General features: G+C 44.6%; 1 protein-coding gene across 1 annotated transcript in view; it reads right to left on the bottom strand.

Moving 5' to 3' along the window:
• Positions 1-14,683, bottom strand: part of LOC143766019 (alpha-N-acetylgalactosaminide alpha-2,6-sialyltransferase 2-like) — a 214,616-nt gene that overhangs the window by 19,776 nt on the left and 180,157 nt on the right. The gene's annotated exons all lie outside the window — the stretch shown is intronic.

Below are 14,683 nucleotides of genomic sequence, written 5' to 3'. Positions count from 1 at the left end.
GAATTGGATTTCGTCTCTGACTACACCCTGTTGTAATGCTCCATTCCTGGACCTGACCTCGGATCATTTGACCTCCCATTACTTATCCAGTAAGTAGTATTATATTACTATCTGTTATTGCAGTCTTTCACTCCATTTTTGGGACTTATTATTACTACTAGATGGTGGCCCGATTCTAACGTATCGGGTATTCTAGAATATGTAGGTAGTATATAGCACAGGCTACATACTATATTGCACAGTGACGTAGTATATAACACAACCGACGTAGTATATAACATAGCTACGTAGTATATAACAGAGCTACGTAGTATGTAACACAGCGTACGTAGTATATAGCAGAGCTACGTAGTATATAACACAGCCACGTAGTATATAACATAGCTACGTAGTGGACTGCACAGCTACTTAGTGTATTGCACAGGCACGTAGTATATTGGTCAGCCACGTAGTATATAGCAGAGCCACGTAGTATATAACATAGCCACATAGTATATTGCACAGGCACGTAGCATATTGCACAGCCACGTAGTATATAACACAGTCACGTAGTGTATTGCACAGCTACGTAGTGTATTGCACAGGTATGTAGTATATTGGTCAGCCACGTAGTATATAGCAGAGCCATGTAGTATATAACATAGCCACGTAGTATATTGTAGAGCCACGTAGTATATTGCACAGGCACGTAGTAATTGCAAAGCCACGTAGTATATAACACAGTCACGTAGTGTATTGCACAGCTCGTAGTGTATTGCTCAGCTATTTAGTATATTGGTCAGCAACGTAGTATATAGCAGAGCCACGTAGTATATGACATAGCCACGTAGTATATTGTAGAGGCACATAGTATATTGCATAGCTACGTAGTATATTGCACAGCCTTCGTAGTATATAACAGAGCCACGTAGTATATTGCACAGTCGACGTAGTACATAACAGAACCGACACAGCCACATAGTATATTGCACAGCTATGTAGTATATAACACAGAGCACATAGAATATTATATATACAGCCACATAGTATATCGGACAGTCACGTTGTATATTGCACAGTCACGTTGTATATTGCCCAGCTACATAGTACATAGCACAGAGATGTAGTATATAACAGATCCCACGCAGTATGTAACACAGCCCACGTAGTATAAAGCAATGTGGGCACTATATGCGTGGTTAAAAAAGACTTAAAATAAAAAATAAACATATACTCACCTTCCGAAGGCCCCTTGAAGTCCTGGCCCCAGTTTGCAGTGCACGCGGCAGCTTCCGGTCCCAGGGTTGGTATGAGCGCAGGATGTTATGATTTTCCCAATGGCAGGGAAATCAAAAATAACAAACGGACTAGCTCTCGGGTGATGGAAACTAAAGTGACCGTGACCTGAACCTGACACCACACTGGAAGTAGCCGGGGAGTGTTTCCTACGATGCCCTAGACACCACGCGCCAGCCGGAGATCTAACTACCCCTATCAGAGGAATATACAGGCCTGCCTTACCTCCAGAGATGAACCCCAAAAGGAGATAGCAGGCCCCCACAAATATTGACGGTGAGTCAAGAGGAAAAGACATACGTAGGATGAACAGCAGATTCAGCACAGTGAGGTCCGCTTACTAGATAGCAGAAGTACAGGAAAGAGTTACTTCACGGTCAACTTCAAAACACTACTCAAAAACACCATCCTGAAATTACTTTAAAACTCCAACAAAAAGTGGGTGAGCGGGCACCGTCCATTTGAAATTAATTAAAGGGGATCACCATATGCATACTCTAAACAGTGTACCACATAAGTAAATGTGTATGCACAAACTTGGGATCACCACACAGTAATTAGAAAAAATATACACAATCTTTATTTAGAAACAATCCACAAAAAACAATTTAAAAACATTTAAAAACCCACACCATCGTAGTGGGGTACTGAGTCCATAACAATAATTGACAAATGTCACAAAATAATTGTAAAACACACCACAGCCTAATATTTGATATAATATCAGTGCACATAAACAGATCACATATATCGACCCATATACAAGGTTGCATTGACAATCACACTGTGTACCAGTGTGATTGGCTGATATAAAAGAGCCTGCCAAAAAAACCTAATTTCCTAGCTATAAACCCTCATAGGGAAATAGAGGGGAAGAAAGGAGGGCAATGGAACAAAAGTCCCAAATACTAGAGATATATGAAAATACCAAAAATGCCCTATACCTACTTCAACCCTTCAATAAAGGCTCTTACCCAGCTTTCCGGGGTGAAATGCCCTGCAACCCTGTGCTGTGCAGTTGATCCGATCAGAGGGGCTGTGTGGATACAAAGACCCACGCGTATCGACGCTGCCTGCGTCTTCCTCAAGGTCAGTGTGCTCCCAAGTGGTATGTTTCTGGGTTTAAATAAAAAGAATAAGCAGTATAACTCCTACCAGGTGTGCAGAGCAATGGTGGTGTGAGTTCCTCCTCTCGGCGTCTCCCAGATCACACTGCGCAGGTGCTAGGAAATTCCCTCAGCTCCTGACACAGACCTAGTGCGCATGTGTGGGTTGCCATTATGATAGTTCCCATGGAGCTGGTAAGTTTCACTTTTGCCCTCAGGTACGGTGTCCTGTTTAGTTCAATCTGGGCTGTCGTGCTGAGCAGCAGTGAATGATTCACACCACACAGAAAAGTATACCAACTTCACAAACAGGCGCTCCTCACACTCACCCTGGCCAGGGTACACACCAACCACAAAGATCCTCACACTCAGGTAATCATTCATGTTGGGGGCACATCCTGTCGGACTATCCAAGGGATTTAGTCAATGGCCCATAAACTATATTAGATAGGTAAGAAGTCTGCACAAGTGGCACAGTAATTATTATGCCTAACCAAAACTGACAGACAGCCTGTTGCTAGTGGGATGCTATGCACCTATACACATGGCTATGTTATAGAAGTACCTTCACAATTAAATATATGTTATTATAAGTATCATGAGTGGAATCATCATAAGAACAAAGATAATAAACATATCCACACATCGTTAAAGAACACCTTGTCCAAATGATATGGTCCATGTGTCCTTATTGGTGCTTAGAAAGAAGAAGTCATTTTCAGGGCACATACTGGGAAAGAATATCCGCACGGAAATTTGACTATATAAATGAATTTTTGCTGTCCAGGAGATGAAGCCCCTGCGGTTTCCGACCATTCCATTAGAAGCTAGAGTCCTTATTTTTTGGGGGGGGGATCCAGTCTTTCCTATATAACGGTAGAGCTACATCATATGAGTAGCAACCCAAGTTCTTCGGGCTACCTAAAATAGAAAAGGCATGCTCAAATGGGGTGACAAAAATCATAAACAGCCCGGAGGCAATGCGAGCTAAGCCAGCGTCCTGTAGGTGATGCTATACACAGTTGTATTCCTGGCAAACCCAAAAAGAACATAGGAACAATGGCCTAGAGCTTTTTGTAGAAGCCTGTGTAAAGCAGCTCCTCGTTCAAACCCCCCGGTGCCAAGCTTCTGAGTTCGTATATCAAACGGGACTCCCTCCTCAGTAGTTCATCCGTTGGTGTTCCCCCCCCTAATATTAGATGTCACCCCTTCTAGGCCCATTACCTGAAGTGTCCTGTGACTCCCATTGTGGGCCTCCAGAAAGTGGGATGCTACGGACGTAATTTGTTTCCCCTTCTCCCTATCCGTTTTGGCTGTGGTAATACTTGAGATGTGTTGTTGCACCCTTCGGCGCAACTCCTGAGTAGTTTGCCCTGTGGGGCAAACTACTCAGGAGTTGCGCCGAAGGGTGCAACAACACATCTCAAGTATTACCACAGCCAAAACGGATAGGGAGAAGGGGAAACAAATTACGTCCGTAGCATCCCACTTTCTGGAGGCCCACAATGGGAGTCACAGGACACTTCAGGTAATGGGCCTAGAAGGGGTGACATCTAATATTAGGGGGGGAACACCAACGGATGAACTACTGAGGAGGGAGTCCCGTTTGATATACGAACTCAGAAGCTTGGCACCGGGGGGTTTGAACGAGGAGCTGCTTTACACAGGCTTCTACAAAAAGCTCTAGGCCATTGTTCCTATGTTCTTTTTGGGTTTGCCAGGAATACAACTGTGTATAGCATCACCTACAGGACGCTGGCTTAGCTCGCATTGCCTCCGGGCTGTTTATGATTTTTGTCACCCCATTTGAGCATGCCTTTTCTATTTTAGGTAGCCCGAAGAACTTGGGTTGCTACTCATATGATGTAGCTCTACCGTTATATAGGAAAGACTGGATCCCCCCCCAAAAAAATAAGGACTCTAGCTTCTAATGGAATGGTCGGAAACCGCAGGGGCTTCATCTCCTGGACAGCAAAAATTCATTTATATAGTCAAATTTCCGTGCGGATATTCTTTCCCAGTATGTGCCCTGAAAATGACTTCTTCTTTCTAAGCACCAATAAGGACACATGGACCATATCATTTGGACAAGGTGTTCTTTAACGATGTGTGGATATGTTTATTATCTTTGTTCTTATGATGATTCCACTCATGATACTTATAATAACATATATTTAATTGTGAAGGTACTTCTATAACATAGCCATGTGTATAGGTGCATAGCATCCCACTAGCAACAGGCTGTCTGTCAGTTTTGGTTAGGCATAATAATTACTGTGCCACTTGTGCAGACTTCTTACCTATCTAATATAGTTTATGGGCCATTGACTAAATCCCTTGGATAGTCCGACAGGATGTGCCCCCAACATGAATGATTACCTGAGTGTGAGGATCTTTGTGGTTGGTGTGTACCCTGGCCAGGGTGAGTGTGAGGAGCGCCTGTTTGTGAAGTTGGTATACTTTTCTGTGTGGTGTGAATCATTCACTGCTGCTCAGCACGACAGCCCAGATTGAACTAAACAGGACACCGTACCTGAGGGCAAAAGTGAAACTTACCAGCTCCATGGGAACTATCATAATGGCAACCCACACATGCGCACTAGGTCTGTGTCAGGAGCTGAGGGAATTTCCTAGCACCTGCGCAGTGTGATCTGGGAGACGCCGAGAGGAGGAACTCACACCACCATTGCTCTGCACACCTGGTAGGAGTTATACTGCTTATTCTTTTTATTTAAACCCAGAAACATACCACTTGGGAGCACACTGACCTTGAGGAAGACGCAGGCAGCGTCGATACGCGTGGGTCTTTGTATCCACACAGCCCCTCTGATCGGATAAACTGCACAGCACAGGGTTGCAGGGCATTTCACCCCGGAAAGCTGGGTAAGAGCCTTTATTGAAGGGTTGAAGTAGGTATAGGGCATTTTTGGTATTTTCATATATCTCTAGTATTTGGGACTTTTGTTCCATTGCCCTCCTTTCTTCCCCTCTATTTCCCTATGAGGGTTTATAGCTAGGAAATTAGGTTTTTTTGGCAGGCTCTTTTATATCAGCCAATCACACTGGTACACAGTGTGATTGTCAATGCAACCTTGTATATGGGTCGATATATGTGATCTGTTTATGTGCACTGATATTATATCAAATATTAGGCTGTGGTGTGTTTTACAATTATTTTGTGACATTTGTCAATTATTGTTATGGACTCAGTACCCCACTACGATGGTGTGGGTTTTTAAATGTTTTTAAATTGTTTTTTGTGGATTGTTTCTAAATAAAGATTGTGTATATTTTTTCTAATTACTGTGTGGTGATCCCAAGTTTGTGCATACACATTTACTTATGTGGTATACTTTAAAACTCCAGTGACAACTCATGCCACTGGAGTGGCAATTTCAGTCCACGAGAGCTTCCAGCTGCAGAGAGTCACATTGCAGATAGCTGGACAAAAAATAACATTAACTAGGAACAAAATTCAACTTAGCTGAACTGGAACTTGAGGCAGGAGAATGCAACAGAATGCTACTGATACATTGTTGGCCGGCATCGGACCAGCAGCCAAGCAGCCTTAAATAGGAAACTCCCCTAATGGGTGTCAACAGGTGATCAAGGATAGAAGAAGGCAAATAAGTGGCAATACCATAAAACACCACCGGGGGAGCCCACAAACAGAATTCACAACAGTACCCCCCCCTTAAGGAGGGGGCACCGAACCCTCACCAGAACCACCAGGGCGATCTGGATGAGCACTATGGAATGCACGAACCAAATCAGGAGCATGAACATCAGATGCTGTCACCCAAGAATTATCCTCCTGACCATAGCCTTTCCACTTAACCAGATACTGAAGTTTCCGTCTGGAAACACGGGAGTCCAAGATCTTTTCTACCACATACTCCAACTCACCCTCAACCAGCACAGGAGCAGGAGGATCAGCAGACGGAACAACCGGCACCTCATACCTCCGCAATAATGACCGATGAAAAACATTATGAATAGCAAAAGATGCTGGGAGGTCCAAACGAAAGGACACAGGATTGAGAACCTCCAGAATCCTATAAGGGCCGATAAACCGAGGCTTAAACTTAGGAGACGAGACCTTCATAGGAACAAATCGAGAAGACAACCAAACCAGGTCCCCAACACGAAGACGAGGACCGACACGCCGATGACGATTAGTGAACTGTTGAGTCTTCTCCTGGGACAACTTCAGATTGTCCACAACCTGTCCCCAAATCTGATGCATTCTATCAACCACAGCATCTACTCCAGGACAATCCGAAGATTCCAATTGACCGGACGAAAAGCGAGGGTGAAACCCTGAATTACAAAAAAATGGAGAAACCAAAGTGGCAGAACTGGCCCGATTGTTAAGGGCAAACTCTGCCAATGGCAAAAAATCAAGCCAATCGTCCTGATCAGCGGACACAAAACACCTCAAGTAAGTCTCCAAGGTCTGATTAGTACGCTCAGTCTGGCCATTAGTCTGAGGATGGAATGCAGACGAAAACGACAAGTCGATGCCCATCCTGGCACAGAACGCCCGCCAAAATCTAGACACAAACTGAGTACCCCTGTCAGAAACTATATTCTCAGGAATACCATGCAAACGCACAACATTCTGAAAAAATAGAGGGACCAGCTCAGAGGAGGAGGGCAATTTGGGCAAAGGTACCAAGTGAACCATCTTGGAAAAACGGTCACACACCACCCAGATGACGGACATCCTACGAGAAACAGGAAGGTCAGAAATAAAGTCCATAGAGATGTGCGTCCAAGGCCTCTTAGGAATAGGCAAGGGCAACAACAACCCGCTGGCCCGGGAACAGCAGGGCTTAGCCCGAGCACAAACATCACAAGACTGCACAAAAATACGTACATCTCGAGACAAGGAAGGCCACCAGAAGGACCTAGACACCAGATCCCTGGTGCCAAAAATTCCAGGATGACCTGCCAACGCGGAAGAGTGAACCTCCGAAATAACTCTACTGGTCCAGTCATCAGGGACAAACAGTCTACCAGGCGGACAGCGATCAGGCCTATCCACCTGAAACTCCTGCAAAGAGCGCCGCAGGTCTGGGGAGACAGCTGACAATATCACCCCATCCTTCAGGATGCCAGTAGGTTCGGAATCACCAGGCGAGTCAGGCTCAAAACTCCTAGAGAGGGCATCCGCCCTCACATTCTTAGACCCAGGCAGATATGAGACCACAAAGTTAAATCGAGAGAAAAACAACGACCAGCGCGCCTGTCTAGGATTCAGACGCCTGGCTGACTCAAGATAAATTAGATTTTTGTGGTCAGTCAAGACCACCACCTGGTGTCTAGCACCCTCAAGCCAATGACGCCACTCCTCAAATGCCCACTTCATGGCCAAGAGCTCCCGATTTCCAACATCATAATTTCGCTCAGCGGGCGAAAACTTTCGAGAGAAAAACGCACATGGTCTCATCACTGAGCAGTCAGGACCTTTCTGCGACAAAACTGCACCTGCTCCGATCTCGGAAGCATCTACTTCAACCTGGAACGGGAGCGAAACATCAGGCTGGCGCAACACAGGAGCAGAAGAAAAGCGGCGCTTAAGCTCCCGAAAGGCCTCCACAGCCGCAGAGGACCAATTAGCAACATCAGCACCCTTCTTGGTCAAATCAGTCAAAGGTTTAGCAATGGCAGAAAAACCCGCTATGAATCGGCGATAGAAATTAGCAAATCCCAATAATTTCTGAAGACTCTTTAGAGAAGTAGGTTGTATCCAATCACAAATAGCCTGAACCTTAACAGGGTCCATCTCCATAGATGAAGGGGAAAAAATATATCCCAGAAAGGAAATTCTCTGAACCCCAAAAATACACTTTGAGCCCTTCACAAATAGAGAATTAGCTCGTAAAACCTGAAAAACTCTCCTGACCTGTTGAACATGAGATTCCCAGTCCTCCGAAAAAATCAAAATATCATCCAAATACACAATCATAAATTTATCCAGATATTCACGGAAAATATCGTGCATAAAGGACTGAAAAACGGAAGGGGCATTCGCGAGACCGAAAGGCATTACCAAATACTCAAAATGGCCTTCAGGCGTATTAAATGCGGTCTTCCACTCATCCCCCTGCTTAATCCGCACCAAATTATACGCACCACGTAGATCGATCTTAGTGAACCACTTCGCCCCCTTTATGCGAGCAAAAAGATCAGTCAGTAAAGGTAACGGGTACTGGTATTTAACAGTAATCTTATTCAGAAGTCGATAGTCGATACAAGGTCTCAATGAACCATCCTTTTTACCCACAAAGAAAAACCCTGCCCCCAATGGAGACAAAGAGGGGCGAATATGACCCTTTTCTAAAGATTCTCTGATATACTCCCGCATAGCAGTATGTTCAGGTACAGACAAATTAAACAAGCGACCCTTAGGAAATTTACTACCGGGAATCAACTCAATAGCGCAGTCACACTCTCTGTGAGGAGGGAGAGAATCAGTTTTAGGCTCCTGAAAGACATCATAAAAATCTGACAGAAATGCTGGGATCTCAGAGGGAGTAGATGAAGAAATGGGAACCAAAGGTGCATCCCCATGAATCCCCCGACATCCCCAACTCAGCACAGACATTGATCTCCAGTCCAAGACTGGATTATGAATTTGTAACCATGGTAATCCAAGTACTAATACGTCATGTAGATTATATAACACAAGGAAACGAATAATCTCCTGATGGTCTGGGGAAAGATGCATAGTCACTTGTGTCCAATATTGTGGTTTATTGCTAGCCAAAGGTGTAGAATCAATACCCTTTAAGGGAATAGAAACCTCCAGAGGCTCTAAATCAAACCCACAACGCTTGGCAAAGGACCAATCCATGAGACTCAGAGCGGCGCCAGAATCCACATAAGCATCCACAGTAACAGATGATAAAGTACAAATCAATGTCACGGACAAAAGAAATTTAGACTGCAAGGTACCCATAGAAAAAGATTTATCAACCTTTTTATCAACCTTCTTTATGCGTTTAGAGCATGCTGATATAACATGAGCTGGATCTCCACAATAGAAGCACAACCCATTTTTGCGCCTGTAATTCTGTCGTTCGCCTCTAGACAATACACTATCGCATTGCATATGCTCTGGTGCCTTTTCAGAGGTCACCGCCAAATGATGCACAGGTTTTTGCTCAGAAGATACCGCCATATGGTGCACAGGTTTTTGCTCAGAAGATACCGCCATATGGTGCACAGGTTTTTGCTCAAAAGATACCGCCATATGGTGCACAGATTTTTGCTCAGAAGATACCGCCATATGGTGCACAGATTTGCGCTCCCGTAAACGCCGATCAATCTGGATAGCCAATTTCATGGCATCATTCAGACCTGTAGGCACAGGGAACCCCACCATGACATCCTTCACGGCATCAGAGAGACCTTCTCTGAAATTAGCTGCTAGAGCGCACTCATTCCATTTAGTAAGCACCGACCATTTACGAAATTTTTGGCAGTATATCTCAGCTTCATCTTGCCCTTGGGAAAGAGCTATCAAGGCTTTCTCAGCCAAAATCTCTAAATTAGGTTCTTCATAAAGCAACCCCAAAGCCAGAAAAAACGCATCTACATTTAATAACGCAGGATCCCCTGGCGACAATGCAAATGCCCAACTTTGTGGGTCACCCCGCAATAGAGAAATAACAATTTTAACCTGTTGCGCAGGATCACCAGCAGAGTGAGATTTCAGAGACAAAAACAATTTACAATTCTCTCTGAAATTCAAAAAACGGGATCTGTCTCCGGTAAAAAATTCAGGCATAGGGATCTTAGGTTCAGACATTGGAGCACGTATAACAAAATCTTGTAAGTTCTGGACCTTTGAAGCCAGGTTATTCAGACCTGCAACCAAACTCTGTGGATCCATGATTCAAACAGGTGTAACCAAAGCCATTCAGAGATTAAGAGGAGAGGGAAAAAAAAAAAAAAAAAAAAAGGCTGAAGACTGCAGTTTAAGCAAGGAGTACAAATAAGCACTAAGGTGCACTTTCCAAACACAGAAGGGAAAAAAAAAAAACCTTTTCATATCCTTTCCTGCTTTAGTGCATAGTTTTAACACATAGGCCGGCCAAACTATTATGATTTTCCCAATGGCAGGGAAATCAAAAATAACAAACGGACTAGCTCTCGGGTGATGGAAACTAAAGTGACCGTGACCTGAACCTGACACCACACTGGAAGTAGCCGGGGAGTGTTTCCTACGATGCCCTAGACACCACGCGCCAGCCGGAGATCTAACTACCCCTATCAGAGGAATATACAGGCCTGCCTTACCTCCAGAGATGAACCCCAAAAGGAGATAGCAGGCCCCCACAAATATTGACGGTGAGTCAAGAGGAAAAGACATACGTAGGATGAACAGCAGATTCAGCACAGTGAGGTCCGCTTACTAGATAGCAGAAGTACAGGAAAGAGTTACTTCACGGTCAACTTCAAAACACTACTCAAAAACACCATCCTGAAATTACTTTAAAACTCCAGTGACAACTCATGCCACTGGAGTGGCAATTTCAGTCCACGAGAGCTGCCAGCTGCAGAGAGTCACATTGCAGATAGCTGGACAAAAAATAACATTAACTAGGAACAAAATTCAACTTAGCTGAACTGGAACTTGAGGCAGGAGAATGCAACAGAATGCTACTGATACATTGTTGGCCGGCATCGGACCAGCAGCCAAGCAGCCTTAAATAGGAAACTCCCCTAATGGGTGTCAACAGGTGATCAAGGATAGAAGAAGGCAAATAAGTGGCAATACCATAAAACACCACCGGGGGAGCCCACAAACAGAAATCACAACAGCAGGACCTGTGATGACGTCGCGGTCACATGACCGTGACGTCATGGCAGGTCCTTCTCGCATAGCATCCCTGGCACCGGAACCTGCCGCTTGCACTGCCGAGGACAGCGCGCGACGTCGGATGGTGAGAATAACCTTTTTTTTTATTATTATTATTTGTAACATTAGATCTTTTTACTATTGATGCTGCATAAACAGCATCAATAGTAAAAAGTTGATCACACAGGGTTAATAGCTGCGTTAACGGAGTACGTTACACCGCGGTCTGTTAACGCTGGCATTAACTGTTGTGAATTCTGTTCTTGGGCTCCCTCCGGTGTTTACAAGTGGTAGCGCTGCTGTCTGTCCTTCACAGCAGTCATCAGGTGTGTCCACTTTGGACTGGGCTATTTAGTCTGGCTTCACCCTTTAGTCAGTGCCAGTTGTCCATTGTTTCTGGAGGATTCTCATCCCTTCCTGGTCTCTCCTGCTTGCTGTTCTTTTCAACAAGATAAGTCCTGCTTGTTTTGCAGCCCACATTTTGTGGGCCTTATTGCTCAGTGCATTTCTTGTTTTTTCTTGTCCAGCTTAATCTGTGTAAGGATTTATGCAGCCAAGCTGGAATCTCTGGAGAGGCAGATATACCGTCCATGTCTTTAGTTAGATGTGGAGTTTTTGTATTTTCTGTGGTGGATATTTCCTAGTATTTTAATACTGACCGCATAGTTCTCTGTCCTATCTTTCCTATTTAGCTAGATTGGCCTCCTTTGCTAAATCCTGTTTTCAGCCTGTGTATGTTTTTTCCTCTCCTCTCACATTCAATATTTGTGGGGGGCTGTATATCCTTTGGGGATTTTCTCTGAGGCAAGATAGTTTTCCCTTTTCTATCTATAGGACTAATTAGTCCTCCGGCTGTGTCGAGGTGTCTAGGATCAGTAGGTACATCCCACGGCTACTTCTAGTTGCGGTGTTAAGTTCAGGGTCCGCGGTCAGTACAGATACCACCTTCTCCAGAGTACGTCTAATGCTGCTCCTAGGCCACCAGATCATAACAATTAACCCTGTGTGCCCGCTTAGTGCTGACTGCAGGGCAGTAAAGCAGCGGCCATTTTGCTGCCAGACTATGGCCGTCGCTGATTGGTCGTGGCAATGGTCATGGGCGTTTTGCCACGACCAATCAGCGACTTGGATGTCCATAACAGACAGAGGCCGCGACCAATGAATATCCGTGACAGACAGACCGAAGGACAGACAGAAAGACGGAAGTGACCCTTAGACAATTGTATAGTAGATAGTGACTCGCGTCACAATAGTATTATAGTAGTTATATTATTGTACATAGGGGCAGTATTATAGTAATTATATTATCGTACATAGGAGCAGAATTATAGGAGCAGTATTATAGGAGGTATAATCTTGTACATAGGGGTGGTATTATAGTACACTGACAGTAAATACAGAGTTCCTGTGTATATTGGCACTTAGTATTGTTTTTTGTTATTGTTTTTTTTAAATTAATGATTAGTATTGTATTCAGTCACTATGTGGTGGTAATATGTGATCTGGTCATGGTGGGGCAATATTTGTTCCTTGTTTGTGGTGTTTGGTCACTATGTGATGGTAATATGTGATCTGATCATGGTGTGGCGGTATTTGTTCCTTGTATATGGTATTATTTGGTCACTATGTGGTCTGGTCATGGTGTGATGGTATTTGTCCCTTATATGTGGTATTAATGATAATTTTTTAAAAAATATGTGACTCATTCCCTTAAAGAAAAATAAGTAAAAATATATTTATATTTAATAGTTTAGAGTAGAGTAGGGCCCTGCCAAAAGAGTCTACGGTGTCATGGTGGCAGCTTAAAAATTATTTTGGCCAGAACAAAAGCTGTTGGCTATGACTGTGATCTGGTGTTTGATGGGAACTGTTAATATCTGATTGGTGAGGGTGTGGTGGAGAAGTTAAGTTTTTCCAAGAGTGGGCGGTGGGACAGTGGAGGCAGTGCTTGGGTGGAGCCTGGGTGGAGTCTCAAGGGGGCCCGAAAATTTTGCCAGTATAGGGCCATGAAATTCCTAGTGGCAGCCCTGTGTGCAGTGCTATATGTGGGGCCATTATATTATGTTCAAGACTATATGTGGGGCCATTATATTATGTGCAGGACTATATGTGATGCCATTATATTATGTGCAGGACTATATGTGGGACCACCAAACTATGTGCAGGGCTATATGTGGGGACATTATATTATGTGCAGGACTATATGTGGGGCCCTTATATTATGTGCAGGACTATATGTGAGGCCATTATATTATGTGCAGGACTGTATTTGGGGCCATCATATTATGTGCAGGACTATACTGTATGTGGGGCCATTATGTTGGAATAATGCCATTATGCAGGAATAAGAAATAAACTCCTGGTGCAAAACTGGCAGGAGGACTGGCCATTTTTAGTGGAGAGACAACCCCTGTAATTTTTTCTTTGGTTATAACCGCCCGCCCAGGTGAGTATAATCTAACCTTTATTTCTCATCTTTCAGGATACATCGGGTGCTTATCTACAGCATTCCAGAATGCTGTACATAAGCCCCTGATGCCGGTGGGCTTAGCTCATCTTCCATTTTGGGGGTGACAGGTTCCCTTTAAGGCTGCTTTCACACATCAGGTTTTTGCCGTCAGGCTAAATCCGGTTTTCCGCTGGATCTGATTCACGGATCTGGCAAAAAAACGGTTTTGTCCATTTTTTTAACTGTTTTATGACGGATCCAGTTTTTAAAAACGCCAAGGGAGGCTCCCAAGCGTGATTGGGTACTGAAAACCTATATATACAGTGTTCCTACAGCCCATCTTTGACAGGTTGTAGAGGAGCAAGTGGCAAAGATGGAAGGCGTGATAGCAAACATTCTGAAGATTTCTGTGGATTTTTCTTTTGAGGCAAATCTTTTGAAAGTGATTGTTCTGGAGAAGGAGCGAGAAAGCCAACGCATCATGCGTCTGCGCCGACGGCGTTTTTGGATCCACCCAATCACAGCATAGAGAATGACATGTGGGTTTTATGCTACTTTATACATGGAGTTACGAGTAGTGTTGAGCATTCCGATACTGCAAATATCGGGTATCAGCCAATATTCGCTGTATCGGAATTCTGATACCGAGTTCTGATATTTTTGCGATATCGGATACCGGAATCGGAAGTTCCCACAGTGCAATAATGCAGTATAATTGAGTGTGGGCGGTGCGTGGGCGGAGACTGCGTGTCTCTGTGCAGGCGGGGTCTGTGCGGGACCATGGGTGGTCTGTGCGTGCCTGCCGGGGGGTCTGTATGGCCTGCCGGGGGGTTTGTGTGGCCTGCCAGGGGATCTGTGCGGCCTCTCAGGGGTCTGTGCGGCTTGCCGAGGGGTCTGTGCGGCCAGCCGGGGGGGTCTGTGCGGCCTGCCGGGGGTCTTTGTGTCTGTGCAGGCATAGTCCGATGGGACTACAAGTCCCATCGG

The sequence above is a fragment of the Ranitomeya variabilis genome, chromosome 4 (genome assembly GCF_051348905.1).
Source record: "Ranitomeya variabilis isolate aRanVar5 chromosome 4, aRanVar5.hap1, whole genome shotgun sequence".
Lineage (NCBI taxonomy): Eukaryota > Metazoa > Chordata > Amphibia > Anura > Dendrobatidae > Ranitomeya > Ranitomeya variabilis.
The sequence above is the reverse complement of the archived record's forward strand: the minus strand, read 5'-3'. Positions and strand labels throughout refer to the sequence as shown.